This window comes from Terrapene carolina, unplaced genomic scaffold (assembly GCF_002925995.2).
Source record: "Terrapene carolina triunguis isolate 2854851 unplaced genomic scaffold, T_m_triunguis-2.0 Scaffold173, whole genome shotgun sequence".
NCBI classification, from domain to species: Eukaryota; Metazoa; Chordata; order Testudines; family Emydidae; genus Terrapene; species Terrapene triunguis.
In genome coordinates, this window is record NW_020664524.1 from 1412122 (window position 1) to 1418053 (window position 5932).

The 5932-nt window shown below is 36.5% G+C and overlaps 1 pseudogene; it reads right to left on the minus strand.

Annotated features, from left to right (window-relative positions):
- Positions 1 to 2022: 2022 nt before the first annotated feature.
- Positions 2023 to 5932, minus strand: part of LOC112102679 — a 4513-nt pseudogene continuing 603 nt past the window's right edge.

Consider the following 5932-nt stretch of genomic DNA (forward strand, 5'->3'; position numbering starts at 1 on the left):
ATTGGCCACTGTGAATGCAACAGTCCTGTGCTCTCATCCCTTCACTGGCTCCCATGGCTAGCTCTTATTCTTAATCTTCCAGGCCATCAACAGGTTACCCCCCAGCTCCATCAATGACTACATTTACATGCACAACCCACCATGGCAGCCAGCTCCACTGGGATAATGCATCTCGCAGTGCTCAAGGCGAAACATGTGAGAACCAGAGAGGACATTCTTGGTTGATGGGATTGGGCTATGGAACAATTTTCTCAAGATTAGATTAATCTAGAGCCTGACCACTTTTGGGCCATGCTGCAAGACCCTCCCACCAGAGCCAAATTTATTGGGAGAGGGAACTGGCGCAGGGAATACCCCAAGCAGAGCCTCATCTACCATGGAAGAGCAGAAACCACAAGAGGCCTGCTAGGGACTTTGCCATGCAGACCTAATTTACCTGGGATGCACTTATGTACTCCAGTGATGGGCACTCTAGAGAACTCTGAGATAGATTATGCTCTCTTTGAAGATTTTCATTATCTATAATTACCATTATCGCCTGCTTCATGCCTCATTCTGGCATGTGTTTCACACTTATGTGGTGAAATTATGTGTTCTGACTGTTTTATTGCAGCTGATGCAGAATAACTTCAGAAGGCTGCATGATGAGGGTATCTCATGATAGTTTTTTTGAACATTGATAGGAGAATCTTCCTCCTCCTAGGTTTCTATATGTGATCATGAACAGAAGATGACCTAATTGGGTTAACTATCTTCCTGTTTGGGAAAATATGTGGGTAGGAGGTTAACATTGGAGCATGAGCTCTAGGATATAAGGTTACAGATTATGGGTGGGATTTTCAAAAGCACCCAATATTGGCCTAACTATGCTCCCAAGAAATTGACTTCAATGGGAACAATGTGTCCAGTGAATTGATGAGCTAACTGATCTCTGAACAGACCAGCAACTTCACTGGGTTTGTGGTAAAGACGCAGAATGAAGTCTCACATGTTAAGCACCCACTCGTGTATGAAAATAAACCTTTGGGTCATAAGCTTTGAAAACCGCAGACACACTATATCTACTCACCCCGCCACTATCTTCAACGAAGCCCTCTATCTCCTAGAGGAACTCTGTCTTACAGAAATGCTACTGTTAACACCATTTGTTGTGTTTCTGCTCTCTTCAGATCTCTTCTGTAACCCCAGAACTACAGCGTATGACCCCATTATACTCAAGAAAAGGTAAACACTTGTGCCTCTTTGCCCATTAATTTCAGCAAGACATTTTTGGGTTTTGAGAGCACATCCATTCCTTATTGGCAGTTAATGTTTTTTGAATGTTTTAACGCTGTAGCAGGCTTCTTTAAGAACAATTTTTAAATTATTATAAGTCTACGTAAGTTGTATACACAACTTGTTTGCATACAGAACACACATGATTTGTTAAAACATGGGGCAGTTAGTTTTCTGAGTAGCATGTATGCTGGTTGTATTCATTTTCTTCTTCTTTTAGAATTGCACAAGAGATCTGGAAAGACAGACTTTCTAGCTGAAAATGTTTTGGGAGAAAATTAAGGCTCCGATCCTGCAAACACCCATATATATTTACTTCATGCACTGTGAACTCAATAGAGCTACTCATATGTGGATAGTTAAGCACGTGTATGAGTATTTGCAGGATCAGGGCCTACATTTTGAGACTAACTCAGCAAGTGCTGTTCTGTGGCATCCACTGTTCTGAAGTCCTTCCTTACACATAATAAATGCTTAATTTATTGCCTCAGTAGTATATTCTCTTACTGATGCACATACAGATAGTTTCATTAACACTTTTTCGGGGAATATACCTCTTCAGATATACAGCAGACATAATTGTGGGTTTAACCTCAGAAAAATATTACATTCAGTTCACTAGTAATAAGAAATATGCTTAAATGTCTACAGACTGAAATGATCAACCTATTACTGCTAGCAGAATATCAGAACTTCTTTTGTTAGACCAAGAAATATTTGGAAAACATTTAACCAGGCGAACAGTTACTATGCCTCTGATGGTCGGGCAACAAGATTGATCCAAGCAATTAAACAGGAGACATCAGCTATGAAGAAGATCACTAGCAGAAACAAAGATGGTACTATAATTAACTTTTTCTTTTTATTTACACCACAAGAATAACAAGTTGTCATAATGTGGTACAAAATACTGGACTCCTAATAAAGTTGAAATTGAAGTTGGTACTGTCAGAGAAAGACACCATTGGCCAGTAAAAAAACAAAAACAAAAACAAAAAAACAAATAAAACAAAAATAAGAATGAGAAAAAAAAATTCCAACTCCACCAAGTAAAAGAAAGGACCATCAGAAAATTTTAGCACAAAGAATGCTACCATCACTTAAAGTAGGGTCCATACAATAAGAGTGAAATTGTGTCTAAATTACAGAGTAAACCGGTAGCTGCTACCAATGGTGACATCATACTGAGCATGTATAGGTATAAAGTAGAATATAATATAGTTACAACTTTGATACTACATATCTGTAATAAGCTCTTGGGTGAATAATGTTCAAACCCATCCCCCCCCCCTTTTTTTTAATATATATATATATATATATATATATTATATATATAAGTTTGTCATCCTCATAAATTGGAAAATAGCGCCTCCACTATGGAGCACAGAAAAGTGTTAATTTATTTTCTTTCAATAGGATACTTTTTCATCAATATCAAAGTACATGAAGCAGAGCTGAGAACAAGCCCAGCTTCGTCACAATGAAGAAATGTTTTTTATTCTTTTTGATGTAAAGTCTTATTTTAAACCACAGTGCTTGCACAGTACACGACTGTTTAAAGTGAAATCTAGTGAGACATTTCAAAGTCATTAAAAAAGTTAACACAGCTGTGCTGAAGACTTAACTCCTTAAATCCTTTTTTTCTCAGAATGAATGCCTAGATGTGTTGGGATGTGCCCAACTCCCCGCCCTCCCAGCGAAGAGAAAACAAAACAAAAATCAACAAAAAGAAAAAACCCAACCAAATTTTTGTTTTAAAATGACATAGGCAGTTTACTTTGCGTGTTCTGTGTAGTTTCCCTAAAACACTGTTTTCCACATAAATACAATAAACTCTATTATTGGTAAGTCACAAGTGCTAGATAAACTCTTTCTTCTTAAAATGAGAAATGTTTAAGTAGTCCTTTTTATTTATCTTTTTACAATAAAAAGCACAATTTCTTAAGTTCAGTAAGATGCAATTCCCCCGACCCCCCCTCTCCTTCCTTTTTGTGTGTGTGTGACAGAAAATTGCCTCAACCTTTGTCTCTGCAAATCCCACGAGAGGGGAAATTTTTTTTTTCAAAGCTGCCAAGTTTGGCGTGCAAAATCTGTATACAATATAAAGACATGCCAACCTTACAGACCATGCAACCTCAAGGTGTAGGAAACTTAAAAAAATATATTCATATATATTTATATATATATATTTATATATATCAATGCCCATAAAACACGTGGGCCCAAAAAGTTACAAAAAGGAAGAATGGAATGAATACATGACTGCGACTAATAAAGGAATGCTTCGTATTGAAAGTAAAAAAACAAAATGATTAATTGTGTACTGCAAACTGGGACTTGCTTCTCTGTAAGACAATTTGAAGATGTTGCTTCGTTTCCAAACAGGCAAAAGAAAAAAAGTATTATTGTACTGGGCCACCCCAAAGGCTTGGCTACAAAGTGATGCACAACTTCTGGTCTCTTGCTGGTGGAACTGAAGTGCATCATGCCTGGGTTCAGGAGGGGAAGTAGTAAGGAAAGGGAATGAGTGCTCATTGAATCTACCTGCAATGCACCTCTTTGGTGGCTACTCCAGAGAGTTTGCTAGCATTCCCCTCAGGACTGGATGCTCACTGACCCACATTTTCTTAGAAGGCTACTGAAATGAAGAGGCCAAAAGCTCAAGGGGTGAAAAAATGGTGGTCTCCAAAACGAGCACCTCCTTTCCCTTCTATCTGCACCAGTCAAGGTCAGACAGGCCACGGAGCACCCAGACGTGGCCTGCTGAGTGGGTTTAGGCAAGTAAGGTTTTAGCCAATCCAAGTGATCTAGACTTTGGAGTAGACTGACGACTTGTAAAGTCTTGGTAAGTCTTTCCATTGATGGCAATAACTTAGTGAAATGATTTAAAATAAATGAACAATGCATCTTGAAAGTGACAAGATGGAAGGGTACTGAATATTTCAGGCTATTGCCAATCATCTAATTTAAAAGAAATCAACTCAACCTGTCAGCAATTGTTCACAAGGAAAGAGGAACACAAATATTTTCCACAAGTGATACTAAAATTGTTAATTAAAAAAAAAAACAGTTAGGAAGGTCTGGATACAAAAGGCATCATGTATATGTTGATATTGCCAACATTTATGAATGGGTAAATGATTTAAAATATGAAATCACAGGATTCCACAGCCAAATTATGTTTTAGATCACAGCAGCAAAGTGGTCATTTAAAAAACCAATGCATATACATTTTTTGCATTTTTATATTTGAACCTTACCGTTAGAATATGCTGAAGACAGTTCTAATAACCAAAACATTTCATAATTTTAAATGTACTTGGGTTAGCAAAAACTCAAATACAGTAGTGTCTGTTTATTCAATTGCATTATAAAACAAAGCAAAGAACCCTCTTGCACTTGCATGGTATGTTTCAAATTCTTTCCACAAGCCTGAACTTAGTATGTTCTGAATGGAATGAAAAACAGCTACTTCAAGAACTGGAAAATAAGTAATATAAAATGACCGTCAGTTGTCATAATAATAAAAAAAAATAAAAATACCCTTGGTTGTTCAGATAAGAGATCTGTGCTATCCTACTCTGCTTTGAAAAGGTACACGTGTCAATTTGGTCTCCTGTAGTCACTAACTCCACAACTCAAGGATTATCTGCTTATACTGAGGGCCAGCTCCGAAAGGCAATAGGGAAAAATCAATGGAGCTGAAGATTAAAACTCTCTCACCCAACAATGACTTCATCTTAAAAATAAATTTGAAAAAAAAAGTTCTTTGGAGGACTAAAATTACAATTCTAACAAATGGTGGTTCAGAAAGATGCTTAGTGTGTGTGAGTGAATGCTAGTTGCCTCAATAGTGTCTGGCAAGCCTTCAACATGGTAGCTACTAATGCCATATATAATCCTCGCCACAATCCACATGGAGGATATGATACATCACCCATTGTAATACTACTATGCTTAAGGTAAAACTCTTATTTTCTTTACACAGCTTCTATCACAGAACTGAGGAAATATACAATCATTGGTATCATACAAAAGAGACCATTGGATTCCCCTCTTTTAGTTAAATGCACGTTCTGAAAATAAACTCTGACAACCTGCAACAGTTCCATACACCTGTGGAAAGCTGCTCACTGTACAAAAGACTTAAAAAAAAAAAAAAACCCACAGAAAGTAATGTACACGCATGAGACTAGGGAAGAAAAATGTTGACATTGTTACCATTCAGAAAAACAACTGCCAAATGTAAAATAAATGTAAGATTCACACAAACAAGGCTTCTTTAGGGTTTTTGTGAAATATCAATATAAAAATTAACAGCAAATTCATAATCTTTGCTTAAAAACTCATTTTTGTTAGAAAACCTTAAATTAAAATACAAATGTTTAGGGTAGTTGCCCAGTGGCTAATGTGTTGGTGTTCTGAAAACTTTCCAAACTGTAGTTTGAAAATGCTCAAGTTTCAAACTAGATCCCTCTCCAAAAGCACCAATTCCAATTAACAAATAAATCTTTCACTAGGGACCTTTCAATGGCTACTTTTATAGTCTGCATTTATTATATATATTTATTTTATATAAATGCATTATAAATATTTATCATTAATTCATAAGAATCAGATTTCTAAGCTTGGAATACATTTGTAATATATATATATA